Here is a 27,214-nt window from a genome sequence, read left to right on the forward strand (position 1 = left end):
AGTGTTAAAATTACTCCAGAATTAGAGGCTCCCGGAAAACCACCCGCTCGAATTAAGTGCTCCACCCCCGAGGGGTGGAAACCACCCAAAAACTAGAAAAATCCGTGTAACTCTTGGACGGAACAACTTACAGAGTTCGTTCGAATGTTAAAATTACTCCAGAATTAGAGGCTCCCGGAAAACCACCCGCTCGAATTAAGTGCTCCACCCCCGAGGGGTGGAAACCACCCAAAAACTAGAAAAATCCGTGTAACTCTTGGACGGAACAACTTACAGAGTTCGTTCGAGTGTTAAAATTACTCCAGAATTAGAGGCTCCCGGAAAACCACCCGCTCGAATTAAGTGCTCCACCCCCGAGGGGTGGAAACCACCAAAAAACTCAAAAAATCGGTGTAACACTCAGACGGAACAAGTTAGAGGGTTCTTAGAGGCGTTACATTGATTTCCTATTCATAGGCTCTCCGCTGGACAGTTCAAAAGCCTGTGTCACAGAAAATCCATTCAAGTCGAAGTAATCCATTCCAATTACCAGATTTCGGTCACTTCAAAACAGTGAATTATTGAATTGTCTCTGATAACAGAATAATTTCCAACAACACAAGCCCTGTAAAAATCAGCAGAGAAATTTGAGTGAATTTCAGGGTACGCAAAATTTTCAAGTGTTCAGTTGATTTCATGTTTTGTCAACGATCAAACCGATTATTCTGCTCTCTCAGTAGTACAAAATAATTCAAGTTTCACGGGACTGTTTCCCAGTATAGTTCACTACTTCGTCGCTATCAGGAATCACGATACCCCTTTTCAATCCATGATTCCCGAGACTATTTTAAATAGAGTAATTTCTGGTTTTGTCCGTAACTTCGTGCTGGTGCATAAAAATGCAGTGCTATTGGATAAGGTGTCAACATTGCTGAAAATTTTTCATCGCTCACAAATTTGTTGCGATAATGTATTCTGCCCGTATAAGCCAGTCATAGTCATCCAAACCATATTTCACCCTACGTTGACTCGGTTCATTTCTGACGATATCGCCCCTGATCCATTGAATTGAATCCACCCATTAATCAGAATCGTAAATCAGTGATAATTAATAATAAAAATAATAATAATAAAATATGACTTTATCATAATCACAAAAATGCAGGCGAATAGAGGGTATTTCGACAATTAGCAAAAAAAGCTTGTCAATGCGCAAGCGCTTCGAGTAAATTCATTTAATTGACCTGTGTTAAATTCCATTATGTATCAAAAACTCATCAATTTTATTCGCCGGTAATTGGTTATAAGTACACATTGTTAATATTAAATCTCATCGGTAGGCAAAAATCATTTTTACTCAACAAAATAGCTATTGGTACTCACAGCATGTATGATTTCAGTAGAATGTGGATTGTGTGTAGGCGACCGTGATGTTAGCCATCATGGCATCGCACATCTCGGGAAATATTTCAATTGCAAGAGTTTTTGAAATAATCAAAACTGCCATTTTTAACTTTTCTTCTGTGTTGGGAACATCAATCGACAATATATCGACATATTTGCATTCACATCATGTGCTGTAAAGCTATGTAAGCCCTCATCCTGAAACCATACTCCGTTTTTTCGTACCTCACCAAAGGTAAACATGAGCCATTTGCATTCGCGGCACATTAAACCACTTAAAACTTTATAATACCCAAAATACTAAAAAAATATCTTCTTGTTTCTTGAGGTCTTAACTATAAGTCACATTCATAATAATATCGAATAATCAATTTTACAACTATTTTGAATGTACAGCTAGATAGTATGAAAAAAGTAATTTTTTTTACTTCCAAACAAGTTGAGAACTTCCATTTCAGCATGAAAATACGTCTTTCAAAATTTTAGCTCTCAATCTTAACATTAAGAGGTTGCGCATTGCACTTTTCCATTTTTCATAAGGATTACATGGGAGAAAATTGTTTGTGGCTCATTCTGATTTTCATCACTAGCTAACGATGCGCCGTACAGAAAATTCATAGACATATTTTTGTAGAGAATGGAACATAAGAAACTTAGAAAAATATCATCTTCCGCCTGGATTCCACGACACGCTTGTCGTCCACCCGCATAAGTGGTGGAATTTTGCGAATTTTACCAGTATATTTGAGTCTCGATTCTTACGGTAAAAGATCTATTACAACTATCCGCCAGAGTTTGAATTTATTCACTGAGTAAACGTATAACATGGAAAAAACAGCTTCACGATGGTCTTCCAATCATTCAGAACACCAACGATCGTCTTTAAGGCAGGTAGAGATGCAGCGTTCTAACCTCGTCGCTCATGTGCCGCATGCCCAACGCAGTTTCACAGTCCTGGACGACCGTCGTTGTATCTTATAGGTGAAACACTATTCTTTTCGCGTTTGTTATTATAAAAAAAAGCATCGCAATTAATTTCATCCTTGATAATACAAATTTTTTTAGATTTTTTTACGCCTGCTTATACGGGTGAAAGACGAGTTCAGTCGTGAAATTCAGGCGGAAAACGATATTTTGTGAAATTCTTATGTTCCAATCAATGTGTAAGAACACTTTCGCTTATGCGTCTATGAATTTTTTTTGTTGATTTTTAATCGTCAATAAAGCTCTCCCGTAAGCCCTCGTCACGGTGGTGCGTTGGAGAATGTTCATATTACTATTATACGTTACACGGATGATTCATTAAATGAATTGATGTTGCCAAAATGACCCGGCTATCGTTGACTCCCAGGCCATAAAAAAAATTGGCAGCTTCTGAAGATTTGAAATTTGGAGTAGGAGTTTTCTTTATATAACGCACTCACTTTCTCAAGCCTGTAGCACAATTTAGACCATTGTGTCTATCTTTCTAGATAGCGTCTGAAAAGAGAAGAAAGGGCTAAGTTCCTGTGATGGTGACGTCGGTGGTGGTGACGAGTAATGTTTATAGTGTGAAGAAAGGTACATAGAAAATAATCTCCATCACTCACCTGCAATCCACACAAGTGAAATCAATAACTGCAAAAACAACGCTTCATTTGCGCTGGGATGACGTTCGTTGGTGACGATGCTGAAATCAAAGTACAAGACACAAAAATTGTAACGAATTCACGCGACACGAGCATTTTTTCGCATTGAAAATCCTGGTTCCTGTTTCATCCACCTGCTACGTTGATTCGTAAAGTTCGTGTCTCAATCACACTCGTGTGGGTGGACTGTGAAGCATTTGATTTGTAGGGGCAGTGTATCGAGAGTCGTTGACTGAAGAGTGATTTTGACGCCTCTAGAAACCCTGTAACTTGTTCCGCTCAAGAATTACACGGATTTTTCTAGTTTTTGGGTGGTTTCCACCCCTCGGGGGTGGAGCACTTAATTCGAGCGGGTGGTTTTCCGGGAGCCTCTAATTCTGGAGTAATTTTAACACTCGAACGAACTCTGTAAGTTGTTCCGTCCAAGAGTTACACGGATTTTTCTAGTTTTTGGGTGGTTTCCACCCCTCGGGGGTGGAGCACTTAATTCGAGCGGGTGGTTTTCCGGGAGCCTCTAATTCTGGAGTAATTTTAACACTCGAACGAACTCTGTAAGTTGTTCCGTCCAAGAGTTACACGGATTTTTCTAGTTTTTGGGTGGTTTCCACCCCTCGGGGGTGGAGCACTTAATTCGAGCGGGTGGTTTTCCGGGAGCCTCTAATTCTGGAGTAATTTTAACACTCGAACGAACTCTGTAAGTTGTTCCGTCCAAGAGTTACACGGATTTTTCTAGTTTTTGGGTGGTTTCCACCCCTCGGGGGTGGAGCACTTAATTCGAGCGGGTGGTTTTCCGGGAGCCTCTAATTCTGGAGTAATTTTAACACTCGAACGAACTCTGTAAGTTGTTCCGTCCAAGAGTTACACGGATTTTTCTAGTTTTTGGGTGGTTTCCACCCCTCGGGGGTGGAGCACTTAATTCGAGCGGGTGGTTTTCCGGGAGCCTCTAATTCTGGAGTAATTTTAACACTCGAACGAACTCTGTAAGTTGTTCCGTCCAAGAGTTACACGGATTTTTCTAGTTTTTGGGTGGTTTCCACCCCTCGGGGGTGGAGCACTTAATTCGAGCGGGTGGTTTTCCGGGAGCCTCTAATTCTGGAGTAATTTTAACACTCGAACGAACTCTGTAAGTTGTTCCGTCCAAGAGTTACACGGATTTTTCTAGTTTTTGGGTGGTTTCCACCCCTCGGGGGTGGAGCACTTAATTCGAGCGGGTGGTTTTCCGGGAGCCTCTAATTCTGGAGTAATTTTAACACTCGAACGAACTCTGTAAGTTGTTCCGTCCAAGAGTTACACGGATTTTTCTAGTTTTTGGGTGGTTTCCACCCCTCGGGGGTGGAGCACTTAATTCGAGCGGGTGTTTTTCCGGGAGCCTCTAATTAGCCTTTAATTATGACCCTTACACTTTTTTGAAATTTGACCTCGTTCCCGTTTTTTTTCAAGTCTGGTTTATATCGAGCTGGCACCGCCACAGGTTTTTTTTAAAAAACACCGAGCAATTAATTTAAAGATGAGCAATTCCAAGAGCCTTTAATTAGCCTTTAATTATGACCCTAACGCTTTTCCGAAATTTCAGCTGTTTTCCGTTTTTTTTCGGTGTGGCGGTTCCAGGTTTATGTCAAGCTGGCACCGCCACAGGTTTCTTTTAAAAAACGCGGAGCATTTAATTCGAAAATAGAGCATTTAATTAGCATCTAATTAGCCCTTAATTATTCCATAGGAAATTTTTCGATTTTCGAATGTGGCGGTTCCAGCTTGATATGGCTTATTATACTTTATAGAAAGCATTCGATCAGTTGATGTCGGGTGATATGATCAAACCTTGGATACCTTTTGATTGTACGTCACGCTCGGCCTCGAAAAGTGACACCGTAATCGATGATCTGCTGAATATCTAGTAGTTTGAGCCAGATGCTTTACATCAATTTCCTGATCGCACAACCTGAATTCGAAAACATCTCTTCCAACTACGTCGCCCTGATCTGCCTTTTCTCAAGCATATATGCGTCAGCGCTTTGTTGGCACGATTACTTTTTTCTTTCTCCTTGTGCATAACGGCGAATGTAATGTATGTAGGTTAACTGGAGTTTCTTTCATTCAAGCTTTGTGCCCTTCGCCTAAGTGTTACTAATGAAGACGGGCAAGCCTTCGAGTTCCTTATTTTGTGTATACTTTAGCATTCTGGCAAATAGTATTTGTATACGTATATGAAGCACTATCAAACGTTTCCCTGTCGTAAATGAAATGCATTGTTAATTCAACGTTGAATTATTCGGAAAACCAGAAGTCAAGCTGCTATGGATGAGGAAAATGTCTGTATACCTGTCCGAGATTGAAGTTCTTAATTTACCTGAATAACGTCTTGCATCGCGTCAACTTGGCGCAAGATTCAACTCATCAGGTGAATGTGATATGATACTTTGTTCCCTAATGTTCGCGCTGCAACTCGCTCTCGTTTGAAATTATTTATCAACTGAGGTCGCTTGTATCCTGATCCGAACTTATTCAGTTACGAGAAAATCATTCAGTCAGTCAAGCCCAGGGCGAACATACAAACTTTCCCAACCGTACAGACGCCGTTAGTTTGGCAGTTTTCTGAATTGCTCCATTCTACGAATGGCATAGATTAAGAAACTCCGAACAGCGAACCGTCCTACGCTCGAATTTGTACAGCGCTTTATATAAATTAAAAACATTTTCATCCGTTATTTTTATTTTCAACGCGGAAGGTACGATTAATTTTTTTTTTTTTTTTTTTATTTTTACCATTCATAACAAACGACGCTACGCGGATAGAATATGCAAATGAGTTTGCGTCTTAAAAACGGAATCCCGTTCATTCGGTGAATTTGGGCCTACCGTTACCGGTGAACTCTTATCCAGCTCGAAGACCCGCCATAAAATTCAGACCATTCGAGCAGCAGTTAACTCCTGACGATTGAACCGTCCTACCGTCCGACTGGCTGGTGAAACTATAAATGGAACACAACGCTGCTGAGGAGTCTCCCGGGCGAAGAGGTCCACCCGACTCTCTTGCGGTTCTGCAAACTACGGGGCGAACTGCTGCTAACGAGACAATTTTCGTCCTGCACCTCCGAAGGTACGCTCGAGTGAAGAATTTTTCTAGTTGGGCGTACGTGCTCACCTGGGAGTTCCCGATGAGGAGGTTCTCCAACAGGGAGACACGAGGGATTCCGCGTTATACGTGCCCCGTAACAGTGAAATGACCCGCCAGACACCCATCAACCGTCCTACTACAGGCCGTGTACGCCTACTTTGCACAAGTATCTCTCTCGGTTCGTCTTTGACGATTCCTCTTTCACCGAAGAGGTGCCAGACCTCGTGCTCGACACTGTTCCTCCTTGTGCGCGTGCCTGCGCAATGGCTACTCTCTGTCCACTTCAGCAAACGACGAAACTTGAGCAAGTGGGATAGAAATGCGCCCAAAAAGGACCGTCAACGACTAGACGCGTTGAAGAGACTGTCTTCGGTTGCGAAGTACCATGCAAGTGTGGTAACTTCGATGCCGGTCGCGGGAGTGGGGATCGAAATTCCTAGAGACCAAAAGTCGACGAGACGAAAACACGAAATTTTTGAGATACGTTTTTTCAACCAACGAATTATCAGCGTACCGAAGTTGGGATTTTCGATAGATTATCCAGTAGAATAACTGTTTTCCCGAATGCTTGTTTGATATTTTAATAATTCAATATATGACTCGTCGTAATATTGGCCATTTCATAAAAAAAAAATAAAAAATGTCTCTGTGAATTTATTTATATATTCTTGCGTTCTCAATTTTTAGTTTTCTACAAGTTACACTTTTGTATTTATGGTATTTCTACGTTTTGAACTGTCGGTAGTTTGATTTTTGGGATTTCGTCTCGTCGACTTTTTGGTCTTTCGCATTTTTATACCTCACCCGGTGGTATTTATGTTCCTTCAGAGTTATGGTATCCTTACAAATTACTTTGCTCGCTCGACTTTCAGAGGGATTTGACAATAATTTCATCCTGTTTAAGTTTCGATCAGAGAAGGGAGTCTCGCTCTTACTCTTCGCCCTCCAGTTCACCGTGTCACTCGCAGATTTAGCGAGTAATGGGAATTTACAGATATTACAGATATCATTTCTGCGGCACATGGTTTTCTCCCCCTAGCTTATTTTGTCCCTTTCTGACTCACTTTCACCACCCCTTGATGGATTTGATCCGACTATTGACGAACGTTATCAATTTTGTAGCGATCAAAAAACGGTGGAAAAACGCTTGTTTTCATCATTTCAAACAGTTATCTCTCACTTATAAAACACAAACCATCCCTCTTTTGGGAGAAAACTTTGTTTGGAATGCAGTCAACCCTATGCTATGAGTCAGGAGTTGAAATAACTTCGATACATTTCTCTTTTAATTCATATCGAGAACCTTTTCTTCAAATCAGTTCATTGATTTGTCATTCCCAGTAACATCTTGCGACGAATAACGATATCGCAATAAATTACTCTCTACTATAAAGTACTCTCTCTAACTTTAAAGCACCGCGTCAGCGAATGACGGTGGGGAAATTTTATCCATTGACATTTTCCATTCCAATTACATCGACGTAAAAGACGTCGCCTTGACCTTCGCGTGCAGCTGATTCCATCAGAATGAATATCGACGAGACATGAGCATCCGATAGCAAGCGATCAACATCAAGGAAATTCACTTTCATCTTACAATGGCGCCGCGTATTTGCATGTGGCAAAGGTTACCCATGCTTACGTGACTCGTTTTGTGTTCAATGGATTTTCGTTAGCACCCCTGGCCCCGTCCGTTTTAGCGCATTACACTCAGCAGCGACCGATTGCTCCTACCACGCGTAATGACCGCGTAATGATCGAGCACACGTAATAGTCGATGCGCGTTTGGGGGAATAATGGCGATTCGGACCTTTCCAAAACCCTAACGGCTTCTCAGTGGGTGGCTGTGGCTTCCTTCGTGGCACATTTACACAGCTGCGATCATAACGGACAATAATAGGGATGCGGTACGCATCTGTGACACTCGTATATTTTACACGGGTTGAGGTTCACACGTCATTTTACTATATATAATATTTTACCGAATCAATGGCCTCCAAATCATTCTGAAATGGAGCATCGACACTCCGGCAGTGAAAATCACTGTCACCACAATCATTGTTTTCATACGTAATAAAACACAGAGTCGGTGCTTCTGGCCGGAAGTGCCCATTTGTTTCGAGACGCTGCGCTTAATTACTCGACTTTATTTGATGTGAACGTAATTAACGGCCCGCGAGTGTGCTGAGCTCAGTAGCCCGAGTTCTCCAATTAACCACTTCTCTCCCCGGCTCTTTGGCCGTCACCTGAGCCATACTTACCTCACTAGTACCCAACCTCTATGTGTCACGTCCCAACGTGAAGAAGCAGCTCATGAATCGATCCATCATGTCATCATATATTCCATAAATCGTTAAATTTGAAAATCACCAGTTTTTCTTAGAAATATCAGATTGCTGCGTAACCTTGTTTACATTTACGACTTGACAAATCCTAGTTCAAGCGGATGCTGTTCGAGCCTTATTAACTAAATTCATCACAGATACGGTTCTGGAGGAACCTCATACCAAGACATTTTTCAGGATGTCGTCACCTCACTTTCTACTCATATACCCAACTGGATGTATATATCTGGATGTCCAACCACTGTTTTAACATTTGAAATAGATTAAAGGTAGTACAAAATCACCGTTCAATCTCCTGCACAGTTAGTTCGTATGATCTACGAGTACGCAATTGAGTACATCTGCAGTAGTGCCAATAAAGTGCAGTCATTTGCTTTGTGGTTGATTACACGATACTTTAGAAGAATCCCTCCTGTAGACCTTTAGCACGAAGTATACAAAGGCACATTCGTATTTTATGTGGGGCAGTATATGTAGCTTCCATAATACTGAATCATTAACGATATAATTATAATAAATGTTTCCTTATGCTCTTTCTTTCTCATTCTTCCTTCCGGCGTATACCCTTGAGTTAATTATTTGAAGCCGTTACGTTCGCGGGATACCGTGGCGGTACCGACACTGCAGACCTACTTTTCTACGTTCAGACATAGTATCTAGTTCACGAGGTAACAACGGTGCTAGTTCTACGCCTGTATACAGCGCTCGGACCATTATCTTAATAGGCAACAGAAGATATAATTAAATTTGTAGTGTCGAGCTTGAAGCATTTCTCTGTCCGCCTCTGAGTCCGTCTCCCTTGTTCTCTGATGTGCTCGAAGACTTAACTGGGAACAGATGCGGAGTTGACGGTTGACTGACAGTGGGAGGATCGGTGTATAGTTAGTAAGTAGCACTTGGCCAGAATGGATTGAGCGGCTAAACGAATGAATCTGATATGAACGTTTTGTTAAAAGTTTCAAATGGCTAATTATATCGTCTTTCCACTGGCACCGATGCTCCAACAACCCATCTTAATTAACTTGCGGCAACAGTTTAATTGCAACCATTGTTTATATTTCTCTACTCCCACTGGATGGAGAAAATGGAGATAAATTCGAAGTTGGCTAACATCGCTTCACGCTCCATGCGGTACAGCTTGTTTCATCCAACTTATGCCGTAGACCTTTGCCCAACTTTTCTTAATCTATTTGTATTACAATTCGAATTGCCATATTTCAGTAGCTACACTGTATATATATATATATATATATATATATATATATATCAATCACGTCAATCAATTCACGTCATGAAATCATTTTTTTCTTATCGTAAAATTTTGAGAAATAAAGAAAAAACAAATTGCTCGTTTGGAATTGATTACATTCCACATACATTCGCCATCAGTTATTTTCTTTTTTAATCCTCGAGAACACTGTTGAAAGCTTCGCAGAATTTAATTACCGTATAATAGAGATATTACCTTCATTTCACGGAATTCAAAGCATCCAGAGAATCACTGCAACTGACGCAGTTTCATAATTAATTACTTTTCTTGAGCCAGTACAAGCATCTGAGCGTAGGCGTAACCCATAACGGTCAGACGTATTGCAAGTGTAATCAGTAGTGTAGCTACAATGTTCCACAATGGGGAAGACAAGTTTGTCATGAGAAAACATCGTTAACAAATGGTTAATTTGGTTGCCCTTTATGGCGTTAGCTCACAAACTTTCCGCTGAAATGTTTTTCAAGCTGATTATTCATCTTGTTGTTCAAATAAAAATTAAAAACCAAATAACCCATAAAATATTGGTCACACGCACGCACACACATCCAGGCGTTCATTTGGAAATGGTATCTTAGACCTTGAAACCTCTAGACTTAGTTGAATCTCAACCTTCTACTTTCGAGGTAATTATAATAATTTCCCTAATTTTTTTTTTTTTTTCATTCCGAAAAAACAGCGGAAAGTTGAGAGTTGAGTTTGCTAAATAGGCAAACGTTCTATTCACTACGGTTTGCTGAAAATGAAACGATACTTCTGTGTATGTGGTGAAATGCGGATTTCTCTTTAAAATTCATCATTACGTCAACTTTACGAACCCCTACTTTATACGTGAGGAGGGAAGCTAGTGATTAAAGTAGAATATTTATTATAATTTTGTCGATTCTCTATTCATTTGAAGAGTAAGTTAAACATCGGAGAAGAGAAACGGAGTTTAAGGTACCACGGAACGACCCTCACCTACGCGGTTAAACTTTCGTTAAAACTCCTTCGAGAGCAATGCATGGTTTTACATATTTATCTTACCCCTCGGTTATTTCGAAAGTTTAGCTCCTTTTCGTTTTTATCGTGATCCTTCCTCCCTTTTCCCATCCCCCAGATGCCACGGTGATACCGTGACACTGTTCCAACTGGCTCGTCTTTTAAACGAACTTGCGATAAGCGGAATACCTGAATTTATTGCCAACGAACAAGTATTGTCTTACTTTCAGACAAGCTTGTCTTTTTAGATTCCTCCGCTCTTTTTACGTGTCACTGTAATACCGTAAAGGCATTCCTTTGATGCTTACGTTCAAAAGTCAATGGACAGCCTTTCAGGCGAATATTAAGAAGAGCCTTCTTCTCTTTCGCGACGCCCACACTTGCACAGCCAACCCTCGCTTTTCGACATTTTACGTAGAGTCCGTGGCAAAATGGTGTAGATTGAAAATTAAGTGAGAATTAAGAGGAAAAAAATTTCTTCCAGTATACTTTTTTCGAAATGTTCTACATTGCCACTGAAAAACAATATTTTGCATTTGTTTAGAGCTTGTAAAGGGGAATAGAAAAATTTCATCCGAATAATAATAATCTAGTGCTTTCTTCCTACCGTACAATACGTAATGATCGCGAAACTGTTATTTCGAAAATAAATGATTCTGTGAATCGTGACGCCGCGACTCAATGTAAAAAAAAAAAATCTTGTCTTTTAATCTGCGATTTATTCAATGTAAATGAGTCAATATGCTTAACATCCGTGAAAATACACATCTAGATATATTTGAAACGCAAACCGCAGTTCAAATACTAAACGATACAAACAAATATTCCCGGAGGAGTATGTGGGTTACAGTAAATTGCAGTATACGACTCGCCCGATAGGCGGATAATAACATAGTTGGTCGACTGTGTGTCGCGACGCCTTTGGGTGTCCCGCCAAAGGACCAAGTGGTCCTCCCATCTCCCTGCTAGCTAATTGAAATTTGTGGGGTATCGGGCTACTCGCAGTAACGGCGCTCCCGAGGTCAGAAATCATCGAGCGTAATCGCAGATAGGGAACCTCGAGTATTTGTCAGATAAATTAATTTGGCAATAGCAGGCAAACAGCCAAGAGATACTCAGCTCGTTCGCTACCATTATGTGTAACATTCTGTCCGATCGGACTTTGCTAATGAATTCACGAATCTACCCGCTGCTGCCTGCGTCGTTTATGTTCGGTGTGATAACTATAGTTATTAAACTGTTGTATCTCCTATACAACAAACTTGATGAACAAATATTCGGAAAATCATAGCTTATACTCGAACAGTTATGTTGTACGACAACAAATTTAAAAAAAAAAAAATTTTCGATAGTATTTCTAAACATTTCTTTCGAGCGTGGTAAATACAATTTAAACACAATTCAAATCTTAACTTGAAAATGCTTATGCAGCCGTAAAGATGCCTTAAATTTTGAGCAAATGTGTAAAAATATTATTCCAGTACTCTGCTGTATCGAACAAGATGTGTGTATCGTAACAAAATAGTTCTTACCACGTTTTTTTACACTGTTACGAGACAACGCGTTATAAAACGTCTAGGAGAAAATCAAATTTGAGAATGTTGTTGAAACTTCTTCTTGTGAATCATATTAAGGTGATTTAAAAATCGACTGTTAACGTAACATGTTTTTTTAATTTGAAAACTTGTTTTCAAAAATCAGCAAAGCCCCGCCTCTTTTTATTTTTATTCAATTACAGTTTGGTTCTTATGTTAATCATTTCAAAATTGTAGAATATGGAATATTTCTATATCAGACATACGATTATAATACACAATTTCCGCAACCAGTCAAAGGTTGTATAGCTCCAACGGTACGAAATACCGCTTGGACTAAATAAATTTATCTCTTAGTCAACCGCTTCTGCTAGGTATATGTTATATACCCACCAAATTCCGATACCGCTCATCTACATGCTATCTGCAGCAGGTCCGAAAGTTTTCTCGTTCACCTACTTGACGCAGTTCGAGTAATTTTTTATACGCGATAAATAACATCCAGGGATAGCTCGAAAGCTCTGGGTAGTTCACGAAGAAGGGATGAGGGGTGACTGCAAGCCTAACCCGAGCTCCGATAAATTAGAGCCTAGATTCATCACATTCGTTTATTATCAGTATTTATGGTCAGCGTTTACGGGAAAATATAATTTACGCTTCCTTCGCGAGAGCTGTAATGGCTTCCTACTTTTTAGAACCCCCGCTCCCGATTCCACGATCTCAATTTTCCGTCCGTCCGCTCTTAGTATATTGCCTTTTATGAACTTTCCCGTGTATATCTGGAAGCTCATCTCGATAAAATTTATTAAAAATGTCTACGCTACTCGTGATATATATATATATATATTTTACTGCTTACTTTTGATAGGAAATTCTCCAAGCTCAACCGGATTCTCGTATCTTGTGTTGGGATCGTGTCTTTCCGTTCCTTTCATTCGTCGGGAATCTCGTACCTCGTGTGGTGAAGTAGAAAGCACCGAAGCTGACTACCCCGACCTGATTGAAACAGAGGGTGGCGGTTATTCATCTCAATGACATAAGCGGTTGACAATTACTGTTGTTCGTTAGCGTCATTAGCAAGCGTCTACTAATGAAACTGGTCAACGCACAGCGTTATTTTGTTGTAATTACATTAACCTCAGCCCAGTTTGGTCATTTAATTATGTACCTCAGTTTTAATTGGTGTATCTGCTCGTTAGATTCTCATTCCATTCTCCGCCCACCACCCCACTCACTCCACTCAGTCCCCAGGCAAACCCAGACGTCGTCCTCTCGTTCTCGTGCTATGCACCCATCTGCTTCCTTTATCCGCAAGGCTTCGGCAACTTGACTTTACTGCTTAATGAGACCCGTTAATTAATTCGATCAATTTATGTCAAGTCGTAGTTATAGATGCTGCGTAGAAAGTCGACCTGTGATTCACTCGCTCATCTCCGACGACGCTTTGTGCCCAGTCGCAAATCCTCGAGTCCATGGTTTTCTTTTTACTCTGCACACGCTAATATTTGTCAGAGCGAAGAAACTCCTGAAGAAGCTGGACGGAATTCGAGAGACGTCGTAGAACTCGGCTCAAGAGGCTTTAATACGTGTCTTCTGAGGGAAGAAAATTAGGAGGGACATTTCGAGGGGCATAAAATTTTCGCTTATACCGTCAAAATTACATCGTAAGTTCAACACGCCGGGCTTGCTCTCCTTCATTTCGCTACATTGCTACTGTAGGAAGGAATTCTTACCTACTGAGAAAAATAATCGACGTGTCAGAAGTGAAACATGTAGAGGCAGTAACGTGAAGATGGCTAAAGGGGGATGAACGGCACGTAGGTAATTAGTCTGGACCGGCAAGATGCGCGCCATTTTTTTTTCTCCTTATTCCTTCTCTCATCTCACGTCAACCTCTCAACGCTTTGCATCGTTTACCAAATTGATTTATTCCAAGAGCTTTTGTTAAGTTCTCGATTGATATCAGTGTCACGGAAAACTGCCGAGCTTCGGATCCTGCATCGCAATTGAATTTATCGAAAACTTGGACACATATTGAGAATGGAATAAAAGTTGTTTATTCTCTACGGCAATATGCAGTCAATTTCTTTCACGAAAGATCAAAGTCACAAAGTGTGATTGTCACGGTTTAATTGCTAGGTTCCTTCTGATTACAGTACCTTGAAATACCTACCCGAAATAGTTATATAAAATTGCTCATCGTGAAGTCACAATTTATACTCATCGTTATCGAAGAATAATGCAAATTTTAACTTCTGGAAACAATTATGACGTTGTTTATACCATTTTACACTTTGTGCTGAAATTGTTTGTATGAATGGAATAAAAACTGTGCTTTTCTCGGGTGATCGAGGCTCAATATTTGGAAAGACTGCAATTCTGAGGGGTCGAATATCCAAAGTACAACCTTTTGAAACCCTGAGTTTCGTAAACTCAAAATTCTAAAAGAGTAAGAACTCGGATGTGCAGAGTTTTGAAAAGTAAAATTCCAAAAGTTGACTTCCCGTTTACCCGACATTTTAAACAACCAACAGTCCGATTGATCAATAACTCATCATTCGTGCTATCGTATTATCTGAATATTACGCCAGCGGAACTTTGCACTTTGGGATAAGTTTTCAAAAATTTCGGCGTTCTGAAAATTGCTATTTCAATATTTTGTGATTTCGAATCTCAGTAAGTCAAAATTTCGATATTTCCAACTGGACTTTTGGTCTTTCGGGATTTCAGACCCCACCCATTTTTTCCTTGATAAGTCATTAACATTCCGATAAATCAATCCCGCGAATTTTTCCACAACCAAGTGACAATCCCTGATGACGATTTATCTCATTGAATATTTCAAACAAAACTATTATCCAATGAACGCCTAACAAGGCAGAGAAACGGGATACAAAACCGATGTCTAAAATTGCCTGTCGATAAAATAAAATGTGAGTTAGCGTATCGAAAGAAACAGAAGCAAGAAAGAAGAGGAGCTGGTTGTTCGTAGCTGCACTAATTTGGCACAACACGTCGAAGCGGAAGATCTTTGTCATCTTGTAGCGGAAAGCTTACCGTTAGCCACTTTCCTCGTGCCCCGGAGTGAAAACGTGCAGCTCGTATTTCCGTCGTCAGAAACACGTGCGCCTAGGAAAGAAGACACATCTCGATACCATTGAGCAGCCATTGAGGCATCATTTCACTTGTAGCTTTCGCGAAATCATCCCCTGTAGTCGCCTCTCCAGGTACTTCGTATCTTATTCTCACCGCCGGACTTCCAACAAGTCGCCAATCACGGTGGGCGGGCATTGTCGTCACCAGATCCTCTTTCCGGGTGTCAATGCATCGGATAGTCAACCGGTAAATTCTAATGCTCACCTCGATAACTTACCGTGAATTATTCTAGTCAAATCCGTCGGTGTTCACAGTTATTCGAACGCAGGGTTGTTCTGCTAGTTAGATTTGTCAAAACACAGTTAAGAAACGGAGCCACACAGCTGTCCTCTTCTTTCGCTCAGATCACTGTACTTACATTGACTACGACCCTGCTTCTGTTGGTAAACCTCGTTAGTCCAGACTCTTCGCTTTCTGTTCTTGTCGGGCATTAACGGTATTTTTCACGTATTTATCCGTCGAAAGCAAAATTTTTTAGCAAGAATGATATTCTCCTTTTTTCTTTGATGTGTTCAAGTGACTTGCGATCATTTAAATTGGGAAGAATTACGCTGGTTCAAGTGTCTTCTGGCATTAAATCAACTGTGTAATCAATAACTGTCGATCAAAGAAGTTAAGAATCTTTATTCCGATCTTTTTTTTATTCAGTGTCCTGTTCGCGCCTCGGTCTGCTTTCGGTGCTGAATTACATTTTTGTATAATATTACACACACAAGTAATCCTGAGGCAAGAAACTCAATCCCTGTGTCCGTGGTTGATTCTTTGCAACCGTCGACGCCGATCTATCATACTCTTTTCTTTAAACCTCCGCAAAATTGGCCAAGTTTGCAAAGCTGCCTTAGACTTGACTTTTTTTTTCTTCAGGCACCGTAGCCCCAGGGTCTATACGTGCAGTGTTTGAGAAAACTTTGCTTCTGAACACCGATAGCAACTCCACACGCTTCTTTGTTATTCCCTAACAGACAGTTCAGTGGAAAAGTTAAATACATCTATTAATTTTTCACACTATTATTCTAACGAATGTTTTCGACAGCCAAGAGCTTTGTTGTATCAAGTGAAGTTCTTTTGCGGCTGTATAGCGAAGCGTTTTTAATTTAATGCATGATTTCAATTTTTCAGATGTACCGAACAGTAAAATTTTATCACTTAATAGATTTCAGCCAAACTGTGATGTTTTATATTTTGCGGCGGAATGCTGAGAAGTTCCGCTATTCGTGGAACTATTAATCAGCGGCAAAGCTACACCGCGAACAGTGAAGAAATATTTTCAACGCATATTTAACATTCCTGTAAGACCTCGAAATCTACCAGATACCTACATTTGTAGTTTTCTCTGTCGTGCCGGTTTCGTATTTTGTGCGAAACATATATTTTGGTTTCAGACGCGAATGAAAAAGAGGTGCCGTGAGAATAACTGTGGTCGGAAAATAATTGAGTTCGCGTTTACCGCATCAACTCGGGAGGGAAATATTCGCAATGTTTACATTGCAAAACTTCTGTCGTTATTAAAATACTTGCAATTATTCTCGTTCGCGGCATTCCCCCATATTCACCGCATTAATATCCAACTAACCAACTCGTGTCGGAACTCTGACCTCTCAGATTCCACAGATGAAATCATCGCAAGTATTCCAAGGCGGGTCAGCTACCCACCGTCATTTCTATCGTAGCACGACTAATTAATCGGCATTGCAATCACCAATCGAACACCGGATACTGACTTGGAGAATTCAGAGATAGAATTGCTCGCGTGCTTGCAAGCATGCGATCGTTATTGTCAGTGTCACGGTGACTTGGTAAAAAATGCGTTTGGTATTTAATGCCGGGCGAGGTTGATATTCTACGCATTCGCGACAGCTAGTGCAATGATAAATATGAGCGAATGAATTGATGTTATCTCCGGCATCGCCGCTCGGTTTTGTCATTCCTATTCGTTGTAGGGATTATCAGTTCATTGTCAGTGTCGATCCGGTACCCTCGACATTGATCAGGATTTATGGTTGCTCTCGATACTCCGAATATACCGTTACAAATGAAATAACCTCGGAAACAAAGAGCTTTTCCATCAGGCCTTCCAAAAAGCTCTTTACAATCAATAAAATCAACAGCCGGCCCCGTTTGCTACCCCTACGGGGGCTGCCTATCGCCCACGTTACCCTTTACAAATTACAATTCACCCTGTGACTGATGTTCATGAAACTGGCGTTCAAATTATCGGAGAATCAATCCAATTCACTTTCCCCGATGGTAAAACTGTGGACATCTATTGGTTCTTCCAACAAAATATTACACTTCATAACTTATATATATGCATATATGCATGTATACTTCGTTATGTTCGTTATACCTTTCTTCTCGTGCAGTACAACGTGAATCTTTATAATTTAGAGATCCACCAATAGATTCTAGAATACCGTTGACAATAGCATTAACCACAGATTGAATTGTCTACTCGTATCACAAGAAGTGATGTACCGTTTCACCGTTTTTACCTTCTCGTGTCCTCTTTTTTTCGCTCTTTTCTTATTTCGATGGCACATTCGTTTTCGCAGAAAATAAAACAACACCATTACCCCCGAATTATTTTTCAATTATTCTCAGCCTGCTTGACGCCATGTTGGTGACTTAGCGAATACTTATTTCGAGACAAATACGCGCCTGTCGAAATCAACTGGATATTTTTTCTCTACTCGTCTGTTTTCTACCTGTGATATGAGTGAAAAATATCCCGCTTATATCTGGCCAACTTTTCTCTTTTATCCTACGCGGTTTCGTTTTTCGTGTTAGCAATTCTCGCCAAACGTAACGATGTTTTAATACTCGTTATTTTTATTAAACAAGCTAGAGGATATTCTGCGGTTATTCCCCTATAGAAAGGAGATAATAAAAGAATTCAAATTAAAAAAATAGAAACATAAAACGTCTCGCTCAGAAAATGATTCCCAGATATCACAACTGCTTCTTAATAACTAATTGCGAGCAGATTCATTAAGTATAACGGAAACACTCGACCAACGTCTTGCTCAGTGTTGAACGTTATTTGTCACTAGCGTGATTTGCATACATTGCGTCTCGCTGTTCTTCAGTTTGAATAGATCCGTGTTTCTAAATGACTGACGGATGATGTAAGAAACTATAATTCTCAACAAATTATCAGTGCTGCAGTAGAGAATTATATCCGACTCTTGAAGAGTGAAAAATTCAAGTCTATTGAATACAAATTTTTAACTAAGTGAACGAAGCTGCTAATTTGTGATCCTTACGAACTCAACTTTTGCGCGTGTGACGTGAATATTTAAAAAGTCGAAATCATTTTTTTTTCCTCTGTAAAAATCATAAAGCACCATATAAGTCAATCACCATTTACTAAAGCTTCATTCGTTGCTTTGAAAATAAAGTTTGAAATATAGATTGATATTTCATGTATCCAAACAATGTGAATATGTTTTATGGAGTTTTTGTTAAATGGTCGATTTGGTACTCTTCGAATCGTATAACGGCAATATCGTAATAACCGTGAGATCACGTGCCGATACCGTGTTAAACAGCAAATATTACAGCTAGAACCGGATTTCCGCTCCTGTTTTATACAAACAAATAAACGGCAGGTTCTTTCTTTCACGTTACCTGCAAAATACCCTCCATTCCGCAATAACGTCTACATTTACGTAATACAAAAAAATAAAAATAAAAAAAACTTACATTGTTACCCCAAAATGTATACAGATCTTTTTCAGTGATTGACTCGAATTTGTATCCTTCGTTGTCATTGTTTTTATTCTCTGTTAACTAGCAGTAGGATTCGAGCATCCTGGACAGAAAACCATTGGACTTAATGCGTTTCGCCTCTGCAGTTATCTATTCAGTCAGACTTTTCGATGGGGTTGATACGGTGAATGCAAATGTCACGACTAATATTTATGCCAATAGTTGTACCGAACGCTATTATTTGACAGAAAATAGGGAAGGAGAATGGTGAAAAACTAGCAAACCGAAAGGAGGGTTAAAGATACCGGCTGCGCGCATGCGATCGCGAACGTGGCGGTTCTGTAAATAATTACAAGTTGACGCGGTGTCGAAGAGATTGAGAGGATCAAGCATGTCAACGTGGGGAGAAACATTATTCGCGTGTATGTCAATCAAACCGTAAGCCCAGCCGAAATGTCTGCTACCGTATTTGTGAGGGTATTCACATCCGTCGGGATCACCCATTTTCAGAGGTGACGGGGTGTGAGTTATCAATAATCCCATTGTTTGCGACGGTGCTAATATACCCACAAATGTACAAGACAAAAACGGAAGGGCGGCGAGGTAGCACCTTAGGAATTATTGAACATTTTTCTGATTACCAGAAAAATGATAGCTGGAGCTAAAACTGAGCGTTTTATACCTCTTGCCTAATTTTATATTCTTATCAAGTGCATTTGACTTTCCGATTCTCATTCAACGATTTTACTAGACCTTCATTCTCAACGTTGATGTACTAAGAATCTTCGATCGTCAGTTTGCGCCATCCATTTATTTTATCTATATAAATGTCGTTAACATCAACCACAAGTACGTGAGCTGCTTTCTTCTCGTGGATAGTTGAATCCAGCAAAAGCAAAAATCCAGCAAACCTTAAAACTCATTCATCAATTTGTAGGAATCCAGCAAAAGCAAAAATCCAGCAAACCTTAAAACTCATTCATCAATTTGTAGGAAATTTGTAAACCTCGGTTTGTTTTGTTGTGACGTCTTTTCGACCGAGCCTTGCCGATGAACATTTAAGGTTATTCAAAACCAAGTGAATTTTAATGAAGCTGGTAGTTTCAATTATTTGTCCGCACTTGAAAACGGTTTTCTATTCGGTTTGAAACTATAATATACTGGCTTCGTGTGTTATTGACTTTGTCTCGTAAGAATATTAATTTTTACGAAACTCGTTTTCTCAACTTTCATTCAAATTCAGTGTCTATTGTCTTTTATAAATATTTACTGATAATCTCTGCCGGCGTAATTATTGATCAATAAAAACGATTTGTATCGGCATTAGTTTAACAGAGATCTATTTACCAAGCTGAGTTCTAGTTAAACAGCTATCTTGTTTCAAAGTCTGAAAACAAAAGTCCACTTTGACATTGTTCTGGAGGTGAACGAGACGGTCACTTGTTTCAAATACAAACCGGCGTCAAAGAGAAAGGAATTAATTGGTAGCATAACTCCTGTACCGTGGCGGCCACTTCAAATTCCCATTGTTTGCGATGAATTGAAGAAGTCCCGTCGTTACGTTCAATTACTTCGAGTTTCGGGCCTCCAGTGAAAAACCAACTTGATTTTCAGCAATGTTTGCCACGTTTCCGAGCGATTGGATAGCTAACTTAGTTCATTTGTGTCAATTATACAACTTCGTGACGTAAAAGTTTTTTTTTTTCTAATACACGGTCAACGATGCCGAGCACTTACAGTGCTTTTTTTGGTGTCATTTTGAATCTACGATGTTACATTTGCCAAAGCTCAAATCTTGGATATTTGATTATCATAATCCACGGTAAAATTTTCTTCTCTTTTCTCTTCTGTTTCTAAGGAAAAAAATTAATCTTTTACAGCGAAATCGATGTGGCAATTCTGCACCTGGCAAAATATTTAATTATGAAAGTATTATTTCTATCTTGGCCCCGTTTCCAGGGAATTATATTTTTAACGCATGAAATGCTTTCTGTATTTCTCACATCAAGCGTTTATTATTCCAGAAAGCAAACTCCAGCTGTTGAACAGCTCGATAGCTATAGCTTACTGTTTAGGTATACGCATCTACATAAAAGTTATGTTGAAATATATTTGATACGATTCATTTTTCCCCCTTTCATGGACCAACCATCTACGGTTAAACACTTTAATATAAGTAATTTTAAACTTAAATGAACACATTTTTGGAGCTTAAATTCAGCATGAAGCTATTTCTTAACTGACAACTGCACGAGCTTTTCTAACAATTATAAGTTTTTTCGCGGCCTACGAATGTAACCCCCTTCTCCACGTCTTACCAGTCATCTTAATCCCAAACAACGAACCAGCAGTCTGAATATCCGCTATTTGAATATAGTAACTATTTTACCTTGTCGTTATGAACCCTACCCTTCAAGAATTCCAAGATCCCCCGAAGTTGATACGGTCTGCTTTCCGCCGCGGAAAGGTGATGTACAAACAAGGCGTTTTGCACCTTACTGACCAAGACGAGACTCGAAAGAAGAGGGTAAATTGGCAAAGGAGTCTCTGGCTAGTGTTGTGTTTTAGGACGCTGTAATGGGTGAGCAAAATTGCTCCGCTTTAGTCGGACCTCCCCCTCGCCATCTCATCCTATTAACCGGATCCTCACGGTTCGTAAGTTCGCCCTCGGAGAAGGAACACCCTTGTGGGTGTTTGCCGTGCAAAATAATTGGTAACGCGAGACCAGACGGCGATGATTTCCTCCGAGATGTAGGCGGAAGAAGTCCGCTTGAGGAGAACTTCAGGCGTTCGTACGGCTCGAAGTGGGCGTCAGAAACTCGGTGCTTTCTACTTGAAAAAATACATCGGCAACGTCGCATACGTTACTCTCCTCAATCTACCCTCAAGCTGCACTGCACGGTATAACGAATCCTGTTAGTCCGAGGTCTCCTGAAATACAACATAGTTGCTAATTTCACCGTAAATAAACGCGCGTGGGTCATGAAATGTAGTCGTGGTTCTCGAGAGGTGAAGATACGACGATCGCCGAGTCGACTGCCTCGTAGATTCATCACTGAAAATGTTGCCAGTTAGTGAGAAAATTCCCAACATGTTCTCACAAAACTTATCTAATCTTGTACTTCGTCTTTTTCGAGAACGTAGTTTTCATCCGTCACAGTTGAAATTATCGTAGAGAATCTGTGCCAGTGTTCGAGCTGGTCATTGTTTCACGGATTGATCGAAATTAAATTCGTCCTCGTCTCCAAAGTGCCACATCCAATGCTGAATATAACTTCATTCGCTTTTATACGCATGATTCTCACCGTGATTAGTCGCGATGAACCAACTCTCGAGAAAGCCACGCCCTCTCTCTACCGTCTCGAACTACTCGTCTGATATAATACGTAGGCATACGTGGTGCAACCGCATTGTTCAGACATCTGAAGATATCGGGTTTATGCAGGAAGTGGCGGCAACCGTTCGTTCGCACGGGCAAGCCAAGCCACTACCGTGGCACACTTGGTGAAACAAGGCCCTGGCCCTTGTCTGGGCCGGCGCTAATGATGCCCAGGACACGTGCTCGCCTCCCACGCCAACCTCGCCCGGCCAGGATACCTGCTTTTACTCCGCTCACGCTTTCTGATGAATAGTCTCGCTACAATCTATCCGCTCCACGCTCCATTCCCAGGTATTGTCAACTCGCCCTCCGTTTTATCACCTTTTCTGCTGTAGCTCAGCGAATCCGCCTTCTTCTTTTCCTATGAGAAAATGTAAATTCAGCCAGGCCCTAGGTTGAAAACGGGTTGAAACCTTGATCGAACACCACAATATGGACATGTTATTGTGGAAGACATAATCGTTTCCTATCCCGGCCCCAATCTTCTCCTCCGATACTTGCCAAACAAATTTCCACACGGGATGTGTTCGAGGCTGGGTAATAACGAGTTAGCGACTAAACATAGTATAAATACATGGAGCCGTGTAGGTCGATTGCTAGGTGCGGAAACCGCAGGGCTGCTGCTTGAGGTGCTGCGGAGTAGCGCGGCGGTTCGGTTCGGAAAGGCAAAGCTCTCCGCGGTTCCCTACCGTTGCATTTGTCCCGTTACGCGGTGTTCAACGAAGCGATATCCTATCTAGGAAATATATTGGATACGATATGGGAAGCATCACGAAGCGTCTGGCAAAGCCACCACCACTACCTACCGACTGACTTTTCCATCAACCTCATCCTCCGGCTCCAGGTTTACCCACGTGCCCCGCCTGCTTCGTCGTTTGCGATGCTTCGCCCTGATGTAATTACGTCACCAAGCGTGCACGCGGGATGCACTCTGATTATTATCCAGACAAACCCGCCGACCCGGATCGATCGCTGCGTCTGTCCGTTTCCGAGGCTTTCCCGCCTGCTTGATCAGCGGAATTTGAATACAGCTTTTGACCGATGGGAAAGAGAGAGGTGAAAAAAAAAAAAATTGATGAACTCTTATGGAGACGGAATAACAGGAATTGATTCTTCGCTACGAACGTGTCGCACGAAACTCTCCCCGACGAATGACCTGCTCGTCTCGTCCTGGCCTTCTCAATCGCGCTTTCCGCCCTTCAATTAAATCCATCCTCTCCGGTGTGTGCTCAGCTCCACCACCTACGGAACTCATCCCGTAAAAGAGAGAGGCGGGTGTCGTTCACGATTCTTGGTCAAAGTCAGCATTTTCTCTACGAGCGATCTTCTTTCGGGCCAAACATTCTGCTTTGCCACTGATTACCGGATATAACTTTAGCCGATTTTAACAAGGTTTAACGAACACACCAAGTGCCTCGGTTTCATTTCGGTTTCTTTTGATAGTTTCCGATTCATTTGTCGTTTTTTCGTTTCTACCTCAGAACTGGATATCGATCCCATGCCGACCCAGAACTATTTATCACATACCAGATAGGATGGTTGTAAAGTTCCTCTTGCGGTTAGAGGTGAAGGGATTTTTTTCCCTCTAAACAATCCATTATCCATTAAATGGAATACACCGACTACGCCGAGTATATGTTCATCACTTTAAAATAAAATGCACATTTTATGTGTTGCATTCCAGACAGAACCGCAATTGTATTTCCGAATTCTTGCATTGTTTCATGAACACTTAAAGTTATTACCCTGAAGAAAGAATATCGCGATAGGAGTTGAAGCGCAACTAGATAAGGTGTAACTGAATTACTGCTTTTGTCTCAAGCAGCGGAAGTGAATTCAGAGCTGGTGAAGTATCGGCTACATATCTTTGCTGACGTTGGAACTTTCCTGGTTTTCCCCTTGGAATTCATCCAAACCGCCAGGCACCAAAGGTCGAGTAGATTCATCCTGTAGAATTCAGCGTTATGCAGAGCATTCTGGGTCTTCGGCAAAAGCCAGGGATGCCAAACCCGCACTGTACAACAATTCGAACCTCGTATTTCGACCTGAGTCGTCAAAGCAGCTTGAAATCACCTCATTGCAAACACAGATTTCAGCATAATTTCGGCAAGATGTAAATATCATCCAGAAACTGACCGCAGACCGTTGATACAAAGCATCTCGCGAGCTGAGCACATTACGATCAAATTAATACGTCGGGGTTTGGAAACCTTTAAACCCAAATTACCAAAGCAATGCGACGGACTGATGTCTATACATTGAATTGAATAACACAAATCACTAGAAACAGAAAGGTAACCTTGAAGGAAAAGGAGAACTATTTCAATAAAAATTGGAAATGATTATCAGCGACGTCATTGAAAGAACTAACTGTGACAAGAAATTATCGAAACACTTCATAAATCCTGAACAAATGCTTCGAAATACCAAGCAGAACAAAAATCATCATTGAAATTTTTTTTCCACCTTATTTATTTATCCTCATCTAGCAGTGCGTAAGAACCTGCTTGTAGATATTTTAACCACGTGGAGTACCTGGTCGATACTCATTAAGAACACGACATAATTTTCAAACGCAACAGTACTGGAATGCCATCCGTGATTCTGTGAGGTCGAGGACCTTATAACGAACATAAAATCTTCTATAATAGCTGATAATCACTAAATGGTATGTATAAATTACCCCAAGTTCTACACTTATTTCTAAAACGTCATCGCAACAATGCCTAGCAATCGGTGTTTCGATGTCTGAAATATTAATTTTTACCGATTACCGTCACCCTAGGAAAATCGGAAACGTAGACAATATTGCAAGTTAATAATCAATGGCCCAACACGATATCATTGACTAATAAATATAGGCTAGAAACTTCTTCTGAAACGCAAGATCCGAATAACGAAGAATATTGTAATCACTATTCAGCCAACGGCGAACAAATCGCACGTATGTACGTAGCCATAAGGTATAACCGATCTGCAGTGTTTACCATAGAGCGAGTGAATTATCGATCGTTCCAGATTTTTCAAGGATAACTGATTGACGGTGATGCCGGCATAACGGTTCTCCATTGAACGGATAATTTTAGTATGCATGTAAACTTCTTCTGCGCCCTGCCTTACCTCTGGAGTATCCAGCAATTACCCAACTAGGCTATTTTACGACCATATCTAATTGTTTAATCACGGTGGGTTATGTGCTCGTACCATGAACAGATGATTAGCTCCTGATTTTGTTCGATCCCGGTTCGAAACAATCGAAACCCTTCATCTTTAGTAGCAATGAGAGACCAACAGTAGTGGTGAGAGTACTCGTAGTACTTCTGTGGTCGATGAATGAAAAAATAGAGGAAAGAATCGAAGACGTGAAAGGAGCGATAAATTTTTATGAACGATAATAGATCGGGTACTTCATTCGCGAATTGAAAAGCCGTTTTCCGATTATCGATTCGTCACAACTGGCTTTCAGAGACTGTAAGCTCGATCAACTCCCGAGTGCTAGGATAAAGTTCCTACTGTTGAGCAAAACGTGGTACTGGTCACCTAGATGAAGGAAGCCAAAGATAAGAAAGCTGGTTCGTATTAATAGTGCGATATCTGCCACTGTATACACGTATGCGTATCGTTTCGTCGTTGGCAGACGGAGAATCCCATTTACTCGGCGCGTTATGAATATGAATATACACCACGTACCTAAACCTACCTACTCAACGATAAATTTCATTTTAAATACGTGCACCAAATCCCCCACAGAAAAGCGACGCTCCGAAGAAAATAATACCATAAAGAGAATGGAATTCTGTAGATAAGTGCATACTTATACTTGCCTGTTTATACTAGCGTCGAAGCATTCGACGGTAATGGTAATGGCATTAAATTTGTTATAACAACGCGGTTATTGTAAGCATAACGGTGTAATAAAGCCAGTATACTTGTAAGGCGTTGTAGAGACAAGAGCAGCCTCCTCTCCTTGAAAAACACAATGGAACATATTCCAGCGTCTACGGTACCGACACAATTTCAATCACCTTTGGTGACATGGTACTCGGGAATGGCTGAGAAACATTTCGAATTTATCATAGCCTCGCAAAAACGGGAGAGATATTTATAAGTTTATGTCACTTCTAACACTCCGTATCTTTCCGCTCCTCCTTGTTTTTTACCGTCATTTTAACAACTGAGGACACAGTGCTCGCTGTTTCATGAGGTACAATTATACGCAACGTACAATGCTTTCGAAGGTACCTACAAGAATAAGCGAAACTCATCGATTGATTGATTATTTATTTAATGTCCTAGTTCCACTATGGGGCAAATATTTTACAAGAAATGATAGAAAAAAACTCTGGCGAAAATTCTTAGATACGGCAGGTATCTGAGGGTAAGAAAATTATGTAAGCGAAGCATTGCTTAGACAAGCTGAAAGATAGGCAGTTCTAGAATAGTAAGTACATGAGTTACGTACTAGTGGCTTAAAAAGCACTAAATTAAAACTAAGTCCAAATATATTTTTACTACGATAGACGAGCATTGCTCTAAGGATAAGCGATACAAAATATTATCTACATTCACAGATAGACGAGGCCAATTGGAGAAGTGATACGCATGTGGAGTGGTAGTAAAAGAATAACATGTTTTGCTAAATTATAAATTAAAATTCTAATCATGCCTCATATAATAAAATAACAATATCATTTACAGTAAGCAGAGTAAGGAAACA

General features: G+C 40.6%; 1 protein-coding gene and 1 long non-coding RNA gene across 4 annotated transcripts in view; one reads left to right on the forward strand and one right to left on the reverse strand.

Annotated features, from left to right (window-relative positions):
• Positions 1-27,214, forward strand: part of LOC107227623 (CCR4-NOT transcription complex subunit 6-like) — a 505,041-nt gene that overhangs the window by 223,939 nt on the left and 253,888 nt on the right. The gene's annotated exons all lie outside the window — the stretch shown is intronic.
• LOC124294840 lies at positions 334-3,370 on the reverse strand. The gene is made up of 3 exons (XR_006904777.1): positions 2,973-3,370; positions 2,808-2,862; positions 334-1,581 (listed from the first exon to the last, which is right to left on the reverse strand). It is a non-coding gene; the product is annotated as an uncharacterized LOC124294840 (long non-coding RNA).

Source organism: Neodiprion lecontei, chromosome 1, assembly GCF_021901455.1.
Source record: "Neodiprion lecontei isolate iyNeoLeco1 chromosome 1, iyNeoLeco1.1, whole genome shotgun sequence".
NCBI lineage: Eukaryota > Metazoa > Arthropoda > Insecta > Hymenoptera > Diprionidae > Neodiprion > Neodiprion lecontei.